This window comes from Folsomia candida, unplaced genomic scaffold (genome assembly GCF_002217175.1).
Source record: "Folsomia candida strain VU population unplaced genomic scaffold, ASM221717v1 Fcan01_Sc004, whole genome shotgun sequence".
In the NCBI taxonomy this organism is placed as follows: Eukaryota; Metazoa; Arthropoda; class Collembola; order Entomobryomorpha; family Isotomidae; genus Folsomia; species Folsomia candida.
Window position 1 is genome coordinate 3,679,039 of NW_019091196.1, and position 12,786 is coordinate 3,691,824.

The 12,786-nt window shown below is 33.9% G+C and overlaps 1 long non-coding RNA gene across 2 annotated transcripts in view; it reads right to left on the bottom strand.

Moving 5' to 3' along the window:
• Nucleotides 1-696: 696 nt before the first annotated feature.
• The window catches only part of LOC118435431, a 74,528-nt gene continuing 62,438 nt past the window's right edge, over nt 697-12,786 (bottom strand). For both annotated transcript variants that reach the window (XR_004834750.1, XR_004834749.1), the window contains one exon: nt 697-1,488. This is a non-coding gene — a long non-coding RNA (uncharacterized LOC118435431). The remainder of the gene's footprint in view (nt 1,489-12,786) is intronic.

Sequence of the window (12,786 nt, forward strand, 5' to 3'; positions counted from 1 at the left end):
ACTTAAACCACTAATAATATATAATGCTTCCCCATCCAGGCCTCCGTGGAAAAAAAGCATGCCCACAAAATTATGTAGAATCTCACACAGTAAAAAGTAACAAATTCCAACAACTTTGTCACTAAAACACCTTCAAAATGATAGAATTTGTTGCGATAAGAACGTCACAGGCTTATCTAACAATGGAGTTACATAAATTACCCAAAAATTTGGGAGAGAACACTTTTTTTAGTGAAAGTAAGGTATGATTTCAAAAATTTTGGGAACTTTGGGACCTAACGATTTGTACGTTACATGCTTATCTTAGTTAAATTATCCAAAAATTTAGGACAACATTTTTAATAAAAGTATAATTTTATTTATAAAATTTTGGGAACTTTGCGAATTAATAATTTGCAAAATTTTGATGTATTTAAGAAAATTATTTTTATTATGAAATGATTTACATTTCGCAAAATTCTAACTGTTTCTTTGGACAAAATTACAGGTTCAAATTTTGAAAACTCTTTTCCCACAGGCCATTTTTATGTTTCCAATTTTCCACTACTATGTTGCAAAATTTCGAATTTTTTACTATTTGGTTAAAAAAATGTCGTACTTTTACCATCCTCATTTAAAAGACCTGAAATTGTATCTAAATATGAAAAAAAAAATCATTAAAAGTTGTATGCACGATCCCCCCCAAAATACTGCAAATTAAAATGATATCAATTTATTAAGTATCAAAATTCAAATGTTAAATTAATGTTACAGTTTGACAACGATACAAAATATTTGTAGAGTTTAATATCAAGAAAATAGTAACAGATAGTAAGAACAATTAAGTACTAGGCAATTCACGTCAATATTCGTCAATTTGTAATCACGTAAACTTACGAACTTTTGCCGAAATTTGGCAACACCTCTAAGGAATTTTTTACCTACGGAGGTACAAAACCTTACGAAGATAAAGTTATTTTCTTCGTTCGTAACCTGATATTCGCAAGTTTACCTGGCTACGGAGTTACGAAGGTTGACGTGAATTGTCTCAATGTAAGTTTACGCAATTTCCATGTCGTTTACAATTTTTTCAAAATTAAATATCACGATGTTCTATTATAGATGGTCTTAACCTCCTTACACATTGTGCGAATTCATGAAACTAAATAGTTAATAATTTAAGAAAATTTCCAGATATTTCAATTACTGCTACTGCGTGAATCATTGCCTCAACCTCTAAAATTTTCCAAAAGCAACACCGGTAAAAATCAGGCATAAAAAAATAAGCTAACAAAATTTCCTTCAATATTTCCAGGATTTTTGAGACGATTTATTCCTTCCTGTATCCTCCTCCAGGGAGGAAGATTGGATTTGGGATGCGGGGAGAGTGGGACATCTGCCTCCAGCCGGACCAACTCCATCCCCAAAATCTTCATCTCTCCACCACCACCACCGGAAACTTTCCCCTCATGAAAATATCTCCACTTTCCCCCAGCAACAAGTCCTCCGCTGAAAGAAAACAAGACACAAATTAGCACTTATTAATTAATGACCTGATTCCCGAAGAAATTTGTAAAGTGGTAAAATCTGCAAATTCTTTAAAAATTTGGAAAGGTGTGAAGAAAAATCTGGACAAAAATGCATCCTAAATTTACAAATTATGAAATCGAGTCTTAAAGTTTACCAAAAAAAAGTTCTGCGAAGATTACAGAAATCTGGGTTTAATTAATTACTATTTAATTAATCACATCATTCTCGAGGAAATTCGTAAAGTAGTAAAATCTGCAATTAAAACAAAATTTGGAAAGCAAAAATCAGGACAAAAATGCATCCTAAATTATCAATTCGAACATCTCTTTATTTATTCTGTAATAATTTTAACCAAATTGTACAGCCTGCCTACCTGTGATAAGTTACATAAGAACTGTCAGATAACATTTATTTTATAATGGGCTTCAAACACTACCAAATTTATAAAATTTTATGAAATCTCATCACAAAAACAGTGGTAAAATTACTCACTCCACAATCAATCACAATGAATTTGAAATTCACGCAGGAATTTGTAACTTGTGAAATGGGTAAGTTTGGTAAAATAATTTTGTAAAGTTTTCCAAAATAAAGAGACGCCCTTGATCTGAGCAAGTTTATAAAAATTTTGGAGCTAATTTCCTCAGAAATATTTTTGAAATTCTGTAAGTTACCGGATTTACAAAGGACTGCGTGAGTTGACAAATTCCCTCAGTATGTATGTGGGTTTAAAACATGATACAATTCACTCGGATTTTTGTGATATGTGCAAAGTTTGGAAAATAATTTGTCCCTTTTTAGCCCGAGTCAGGGCTTATGGAACCGTCATGTCCGTCCGTCCGTCTGTCTGTCTGTCTGTCTGTCTGTCTGTCTGTCTGTCCGGCACGATAGAGCCAAAACGGCTGAACCGATTGACTTGAAATTTTTGCCATATCCGTATAGGACAAAGTTAGGAAACGAGTTCGAAGATGGGCGAAATCGGTCAAGTGGTTGACCGGTGGGGGTCATCGGAGTGTTATGGGGGTATCGGGGTATTATGCACCAAAATTTCAGAATTGTCGTAGAAAGCTGAAATTTGGTACAGAGGTTGCTAATGCCTCCTAATAGATAAAAATGACTTCAAGTTGGAAAAATTTTCATCTTGAGGGACCCTGGAGGGTGACCCATACCGATTTTTCAAAATCGTCATATTGAGCTGAAATTTGGTACACAGGTTGCGTGTGGGTCTTAATGGAAGAATATGAAATGACATTTGTAAAATTTTTATCTGGAGCGACCCTATGGGGTGACCCATACCGATTTTTAGAAAGTGGCTGAAAAAGCTGAAATCCAGCACGGTGATACTTAACCACTTCGCCCCTATAACGACTATGTGGCGTATTTGATCTTTACACCGAATACGACCATGTGGCGTAAGTTCCCTTGGCTCCGGAATACGACGATGTGTCGTATTGACCCTTGACAACGGGTACGACTATGTGGCGTATTTTCCGTTCACGCCGGCATACGACTATGTGTCGTATCCGGAAAAAATTAGGTCATTGCCCTTCCAAGTATAGCAAAATATAGTTTTGAGTCAACAAAACGCCCTTTGGGCGGGAAGATGAATTGCCTCTTCGAAATCAATGTTATAAAGGGAGGTAAAAACAATTTATAGCCAAGTGGCTATTTCTAGCCATCACGCCCAGTTTTGAGAACTGCTGTTGGATGGAATTTTTGTCACCTATTTCAACAGCGCTTTCCGACGAAATTAGAGAAATTGTTTTTCTCGGATTTAGAACGAGCGTTTTTGGCGGGAAAATTAAACCTTGGATGAGTTGCATGAAATTAATATTATGAGGCTAAAAATAATATTGCCATTAGGACAAAATACGTAAAAATTAATTATTACATATCTGGAGCTGGTGCAATCTCTTTGGGCGGGAAAATTAAGAGATTGCCTGGAATTAATAGCAATTAATTTTCCCGCTTAGAATTGAGTTATATACACCAAATGCGCTAAAGTCGATTTCGAACAGTTGATGCTATAATTATAGCCTGTATATTGTATGTCAAGAATTGAAAGCAATATTTGCGAAGTTTAATTTTCCCGCCCAAATCTACTTCTTGGGCGCTTGAGATGCGATAATCGATTCTTGCGAATTTATGTACTATTATGCAAGGGTTACTCCATGTTTGTCTAACTTTCCATGCGATTACAATCATTTTCAAAATTCGGCGGGTTGGCTATTTTCGGCTATAAACATTAGTGGTTCGGAAAAACGCAAAGATGCAAATTACGGCTCAATATCCATGCCAAAATGGTTATTCGCATCAACTTTCATAAAAAAGTGTCCAGAATAATTCAGGTGGGAACACCATGTTTTAGTTGATCTCCCAGTAATTAACGTCATGCAGTAGGTGAAAATTGCGGGGTCAAGGGAAGTAAAAATTCGTGGTTGCTAGGGGTGAAAGGTATGAAAATATGCGTTTCTCAGGGGTGAAGTGGTTAATGGCTTCTTATGAAATAATATGAAGTTAAAAGTTTGCAAAATGCAACCAGAGTGAACCTGGGGGTGACCCATACTGATTTTTCGAAATCTTCATATCGAGCTGAAATTTGGTATGGAGGCTGGACTATATGCAGCTTTAGTATGTATTTCAATTCGGACAAGAAGCGGACTCGGACTTATCGAGTCAAGGACTCTGTCCCTGACTCGGGCTATATGGAATCTGCACTGTAGGTTTTTCAATTTTAATTAGACTTAACGCTGGTAAATAAAATCTGCTATTTTTGTTAGATTAGAAATTCAAAGATTTGATAGGCTTGGTTTATTCGCAAAATAAAATTTACAAGTACATTCTTCAAAATTAAAAATAAATTTACAGTTTACAAAAGTACCCTTCAAAATTCAAATTTGCCCAATTTACAGAAAAATAATCAAAGAAGTTACAAAGTTAAAAAAAAATAACCCGTCCTTCAAAAACTGCCCTTAAAATTTACAAAAACCCTTTCTTCAAATCTTAAGCTTGCACAATTTGCAACAAAAATTAATCAATAAATTTGCACAATTTCCTAAAAAGAATCCCTCCATCAAAAACTTTCGCTTAAAAATTTACACCGGCGTACAAATAAAAAGAACCAACTAATAAATACTTTTAACTCATCTCTCATCCGACACATTTTGATATAACGTAACCTCCACCAACCAACCAACAGTTGTCCCATTCCGTAAAATTTGCAAATTTTGGAAACTTACGAAATTTTAGAAATCCGTTGTACGAAAATTAAATTTACACAGTTTACGAAAAAAATAACCCACTACTTAATACTTTTAGCTCATCCCTCATCTGATACATTTTGATAAAACGTACTCCACCAACCAACAGTTGTCCCATTCCGTAAACTTTGCAAATTTTGGAAATTTACGAAATTTTAGAAATCTTTTTTATGAAAAATAAAATTTACACAGTTTACGAAAAAATTCACCACCTACTTAATACTAAATATTAGCTCATCCCTCCTCGGATACATTTTGATAAAACGTACTCCACCAACCAACAGTTGTCCCATTCCGTCATTTTGTCCTTGTCCACGTTTTCCTCTGAGCAGAACACTCGCAGATAAATCATTTCGCCTCGAATAAATCAACCCAGCCTACAAATGGGGTCCGTGGATGTGTTCATAGCACGAATTTCACATGGGTGCTGCTGCTCCTATTTTCACATTCTTTTCCTCCAATTAAGAACTTCATCATGGCATGTTAACTACACCTTATTATTACAAATATCAACAGGGCCGTGCAGAAAATATGCCAATTTTTTTGCACACGGGAGGATTTGTGATTTTATTAGCAGAAAAAAATGTAATTTACTACAAGAGAGGTTATCTCATCTTACTTACCAATTCACATGGTCAACTCGTTTAAAATACAATTTGCGAGCTTTTAGTCTTGCAAAATAAAGAATGGCAATTTTTTGCACATGATAAGTATTGGCAAAACAAATGTGACTTAAGCATAGTTAATCATTTCGTGCTACTACCGACTGAAATTCTCATCTAAATTTCCAAAATTCGCATTACCATTCCTGTAAAATATAATTCTCGAAATTTTACTCTTACAAAATTGAAAATATGCCACTTTTCTGGGGAATGTTTACACCGAAAATTGCAAATCCTTTCTAGTAAAATTGGGCTTTGAAATTTACACAATTTCGCAAAACTTTACAATATTGATTTGCATGCACATTCATAAATGCGAAATTTATTAATTATGTTAAATTATTGCACAAAATAAAACAGACGCTAAATAAATGAGGGATCATCGTAAACACAAATTGTGACCTGATTTTGGATTGAAAACCTTGTTATTTTTCTGTAAAATTTTGCTAACTTTATGAAAAAAATGATATTTTTTAAACCACTTTACTAATATTTACATGTGCGTGACCCGGAAACTGTTATAAGAATTAAAAAAAATGAGGTGGCATCCTTCCTGCACGATGCACAAAAACGAGTGCGGTTTTGTGTCATCTCCAATCTCAAGTCATGCCATGATGTCAATTATTGTCTCCAATTAGCGAACAAGAAACAGCACCAAGCGACCAAAGACATGCTGCTTACTAATTCCGCCGTCAAAATCTAAATACGTTATGCGCAGACAGCCAATTAAATATTTATCGTGTTTCGACTCAACTCACTCTTAAAAATCTTGCAAGGTGCAAAATTCGTTACCAACTTGGTAAAAAATACGACCAAGATCACTTTTAGATGCAAAAGTTCTTACCGTTACAAAATTGGTAACAGAATGTGACCAAAACACCACCAACACAAAACCATAGCCAAACTTAAATAACCTTTTTCTAGTTTTAAAGACCAAAGCTTAGAAAAATTTTTAACAGGGGCGCATTGATTACACTATTTGTTACCAATCTCGTCTTTTGATAATTTTACCAATTTGGTAAATAAATCGTTACCAAGATCAAAATAATGCTGTTCTAGTAACTAAATTAATACCAATGTAAAAATTTCGTCAGTTCGATAAAATTCGTACTACAACACCGGTAATAAATGCATTACTTCGTAAATAATACTCAACTGTCACCAGAACCTCGGTAAAACATCGGTGGTCAAATTTTTTTACCGGAAAGGTTCCCCTCCAACCACTTTAAGTCACCCAAAATTTCACCTCTATTTATACATAATTTACCCCTCCAAAATTAACAAGTCCACAATTTTGGTAACAATTAACTCCATCATAACGTCACAAAACCGGTAAAAATAATTTAATACCACGCATAACAAATTGCTCTGCTACCTACACGGTAACACAATTCCAAACAAATCTTCCCCTCAAAATCCAATTTGTTTACACAACAATCAGCTAATAACCATTAAACAAAGTCACCCCAAAATTTCACCTCTGCTTAATTTTACACCTCAAAAATTAAGACGGATCTCTCTCTTTATGTTCCAAATTAAGGTAAAATTTCTTCTCCCATCGCGTGCGTAAAAAGTTGATGATCAGATTTTCTTAATTTTTTCCTCTCTCTCTCTTCACACATAATTCGCGACAAGGGAAGATTGATCGCAGCATATTTTTCATTTGTCACGAATCACGAAGACGACGCCATGGCATCCTTTAATTCAACAGAGAAACAAAAAAATATATTTATAACTTCGCACGGCCCGAGACAGACTCACGCAGGTCTTGATAACTTTGTAAAATCGGCGCGTTTCGTAGCACAATTTTACGAAGGAGACGCCCTTGATCTGAGCAAATTTACAAAAATTTGGGAGCTAATTTTCCTCAGAAATGTTTGCAAAATTTTGTTAGAGTTTTGAAATTTTTAGAATTTACGGATTTTACAATGCTACCAATTTGACATTAATTTTGAAATTGGACAAAATTTAAAAATTTACTAAAAATAAATAGTATCAAACTGAAATTGGGAACAATTTAGATATAAATTGCGTTATCAAGACGTCGCTCATAAAAATTATGCTTAATTGTGTTGCGGTAAAGTTAAAATAGATGCATCCTTTTGGTTTGACAGCTTTTCGGTAACATTCTTATACCAATTTTGGTAACGATATTTAAAGAATATTTGATTTGGTGGTATTCCTTACCGTTAAAACTTGACTAGTAAATTCCAATCAATTAATTTTCGATAACGACTGGACACACATTTCTCGACTACAAAAGGCCTCCTTCCGTTTAAAAAGTGGCAAAATAAGGTTACCCCCGTAGGTCATGTTACTGAATCTTGGTCACATTTTTACCAATTTTGGTAACAATATTAAAGAAATTGTTTCACCTTAAGTTAGTCCTATTACATAATTAATGTTAACAACTTGGTCAATTTTTGGCAATGACAGGACACACATGTTTTTAGCTACAAAAGCCCTCCATCCGTCTAAAAAGTGGTAAAATAAGGTTACTCCTGGGTCATCGTACATATCTCCTCTTACAAAACCAAACTATAATATAAATGGATGAGCAAATAATAACAGCACCACAACAAAATAATGCACCAGTTTAAACACAAGGGAACAAATTCCTTCACACTTTTTCGACGTGATTGTTCTTTATCACGAAGGCATGACGGTGCAACCGTGTCGTGTTCTCTACCAACAAATTGTAAAGGTTACAAAAAAACGAGAGCAGGATCACCAGAAAAATTATGTAGGTTTATTTTATGTATGCTCGTTTTATTTTGTGAAAAAATACAAGATTTTTATCCAGCAGGAAGACAACTTCATCAAAATTTTTGGCATGCTAATAGGTAATGAAACATGCCAAAATTTCGCATGTATGTAGATAGAATGAATTTGTTAATTTATTTAGTCAGTAAACATGCCAAAATTTCGTGTGTGGAATGAATTGGCTAATTTATTTAGGAGTCAAGAGTTAAGTTTTAGGGGAAAATGGTTTAAAGACGTCTCAATTCGGAATAATTTATTATGGAAGTAATTTTAGGAAATTTTGAACCAAATTGTACCAAATATTTGGAAAAACCGTTACCAAAACTTGGTAAAGTTTTATGGTAAAATAATTTAAAGAAATGTCAATTCAGGAAGAACTTATTACCGGTAAGAAATTTATACCCAAATTGTACCAAAAACTTGTAAAATTCGTTACCAAAATCGATTATTTCCTATTTCACTGTTTCCCTCGAAATTCAAATTTGTTACCAATCCTGACTCTCCTATTTCCCCATACATAGTCATACACAATCATATTGGTAAAGATTCTAATTTACCGGGAAATTTAAAAGTATCCGTACCTCCATAGTCAAGTCGTATTAATTAAACAGCTCAAAATTTCCAAAATTTCCCACTCGCTAATAAAATTGTCTTCTTCTAGCTCATCCCCCACGCAGTCTTTAGTCTCTCTCTAACTCCACCCTCAAATTCCTGTCTCCTTTCTTATATATTCTTACTTGAGCCGAGTGAGACGTTACTTTCTCGCATTATTATCATCATAATCATCATTACAATCATTGTTGTGCCAGTGCATGCATCACATCGGTCGGTCGTGGCGGGATGACTGATCACCTCGCAGTGAGCCGTCCCATTACACGAAATGAGATTTTAGCCCAACTTTCACCCACAATCTCATCAATATCTTCATTACTTGTGATGACGACCAGAAGAAAACAATGCCTCCTCCCCGGTCCAAATCCAACAATCGGACGAACCTAACAATGGGCCCCATTCGTTTCGCGAGAGGAAAAAGATGCAATTAATTCATGCCGAGAAGAGGAGGACGTTCAAATCAGACTATGTTCAAAGTGATTATTCAGCCGATGATGGAGCCTGGATGGGAGAATTCTCATTATTATGGGGGATGTGCGGTAAGGATGTTGGTAAAATTGGGGGATAGAGTAAAGGGTAAAAGTAGTGGTAAAAGTTTTGGTAAAATTTACCGGAGTTACCATGGAAATAAGTTGGTAAATCGTAAACGAAACTTATGGCATTTCTTGGTCACTGCATGGTAGTCATCCTGGTAGTAATTTGTACGTAACGATTCTTTGAAGAATAGGGTAACCACTCTGTAAAAGCTAATTTGGTAAACGTTTACCGAGCCATTTTACCACTTTGGTAACAATGTAATACCGAATTTCATTCTATCTGGTAAAATTATACTTATAAAATATCTTATGTATTCTTACCAAATTTCCTAGATTAATTTACCAATTTGTCCCTACTTGATACTCACCAAATCTTCCCATCCCATTGGTACTGGTAACAATATATTTTATACATTTTTACCAAACTTGTCACATTACCTTACCAAATTTCCTACATGATTTTACCAATACTTAACCTTCATCAAATCTTCTCATTTATTTCATTAGTAAGAACTTCACCATTTTTACCACCCCATCATTTTACCAATTTTTACCAATCCTTCCCCATCTCCCTCCTCCCTTGACATTCCTCATGCACACCTCCCATCCCACTTTTGTAGCAGGGACGTGGCACAAACGTGGATTAATGTCAACGCTTTGTCACTGTCACGACTCCCATCCATTCCTCCACACTTTTCACCACCAGACTTAATCCAAAAACGGGCACAACCAACAAACTCCTCACGACGCGGAGAACCCTTCCCAAAAAATTCTTATTCTTCTCAACGACCGAGACCGAGAAGAAGAAGCAGCGCATACATAATAACAAAATCATCACGGGGTGACGACCAGCCGGTAAAAAAAACGGCTTAAACACAAAATCTGATTTCGGACCCAGTTTTGATAAATGGCTGAATAATAAAAATGAAAATGAAAATGAAAATTTAATCCGTTAAGCAGTTTTCCGTCCTGGTATTATTGCATTTTTTGATGAGATTCATGTATCGAGGCGATTCACGGAGTTATCGTAAACTTTGTAAAATAATTTTACAAACTTTTACAAAATAAAATTCATATAAATATTTGAATGAAAATTAAAATTTAATCCGTTTTAAGCAGTTTTCCTGCCTGGTAAGTACGCCCGGGTGTTATTGTGCATTTTATGATATTCATATATTTATGTAATCATTAGTAACTTTGTAAAATTTCGTAAAATATTTTGGTAAACTTTTACAAGATAAAGAGACAACCTTGATCTGAGTAAGTTTACAAAAATTTGTGAGCTACATAATTTCGTTCGAAAATTTTGCTAAAATTTTGTCATCGGATTTTGCAACGTAACAAAATCATCACGGGGTGACGACCAGCCGGCCAAAAAACCGACTTAAACACAAAATTTGATTTCCGACCCAGTTTTGATAAATGTTCGGATGAAAATGAAATTGAAAAGGCAAAATTTAATCCGTTAAGCATTTTCCAGCCTTGTACTTACGCCCGGGTGTTATTGCATTTTTTATGAGATTCATATATCGAGGTGATTCACGCAGTCATTGGAAATTTTGTAAAACAATTTTATATGTTTTTACAAAATAAGGAAACGCTTTTGATTTGAGCAAGTTAGAAAAATTTGGGAGCTAATTTGGCCCAGAAATGTGCGTAAAATTTCTTTGTAAAGTTTGTAAAATGCGTAAACTTTTGTATTTTACAAAGATGCCAAACCCTGCGTGAATAACTCCATGTTTTGTCAACACAATTAAAACAACGCGAATCTATCAATCTAATTTAGTTGTATTTCTTCAAACTTTTGTAAATGGAGTAAAAGTATGACAAAATTTAGAATATATAAACATGTTTTCACTAAATTTTAAAATCCAAGGGAAGATTTGTAACTTTGTAAAATTTGTAAGTTATCAAAAAATTATTTGGGTTGATCTTGATTTGCATGCCGAAAACAAATATTTTCCAAATGTTGGGGTGGTTTAGAACAAAATGTAGATTTCATGAGCCAAAGTGGGATATTAATTTATGAAAGAATTCACGCAGGCATTTCTAGCATTGCAAAATCATTCTGTAACTAACAAACTTCTACAAATATTTCTGAGGAAAATTAGCTCCCAAATTTTTGTAAACTTACTCCGATCAAGGGCGTTTCTTTATTTTGTAAAAGTCTGTAAAATCATGTCACAAAACTTTCGGATTTTACAAAGTTTCAAGTAACTGAGTGATTCGCCTAAATAAGTTTAATATACAAAATAATAAAAATCATTTAGTGTTGTCAATAATGAAAAAAAATCAACGGGTTTCTTTCTCATCTTCCATAATTGGTTCCGCTCTTTGAGATCTGTGGTAAAAATTGTTAAATACAAAAAATTTCTGATCAAATTGAAAACGTCGTCCAAATTTAGCATAAAAATAAAAATTCAAAATTTCTATAAACACATTACGAGTACGACCTGCAAGTTTTCAAGTCATGCATAATTCATTAAATAATTTATTTAATTATTAGGATAATTAGGATAATTAGGATAATTACACTGATCTGCCTCAATACCTAAAATATTTGGGGTTTAAACCATACTTTTCTATAATTTGGTTTTGGTTTCGTCGTCCATGTGTTACGATTTTATAGGAAGATCCGTCTAAAGAGCGTCAAAACGGATGTTTTTTTAAGTGACAAATCAAATTCTACTTTTCAAAAATTAGTTCTTCAAACAAATTATATAACCAAATTTAATTCCACGTGGTTTATTCAAATTGTGCTTAAACTAATTTGCATGCGGTCCGAACGTCGTACCACTTGTTTAGCTAAATTATTTCCACGTGGTTCAATTTACATTAAATTTATCTAAAATTATTTCCAAATTTCGCATAACTTGACTTCGTAATATATTTCCACGTGCTTCTCAAATTTTGCTCAATTTTTCCAATTTGATTTTCACATGATTCAAACTCTGTCTAATTTACCCAACTTTACTTCCAAATTTTCACATCTTGTCTTTAATAAAATTATTTCCACATGGTTTTCAAACTCCTCCTCAAATTTTCCAATTTTAATAAAACTCTGCATAATTTAGCTCATTTATTTCCCACAGATCATTCCACATGACGTAAAAAAACTACAAAATAAACCAACAGGTTGGATGGAAACATGATTTTCATTTTGTTTTTCGGAGAGATGATGACTTTATTAGATTTTGATTTTTTTTCGAATTCCATCCAATTTTTTCAATTTCATTTCCTCGTGGTTCAAACTCTGTTCAATTTTTCCAGCTTGATTTCCAAATTTTCACAACCTTCCTTAATAAAATTACTTCCACGTGGTTTTCAAACTCCTCCCAAATTTTCCCAATTTTAATATAACCTGCACAACTCTGCATAGATAATTTAGCTCATTTATTTCCCACACATCATTCCACATAACGTATGAAAAAAACTAAAAAATAA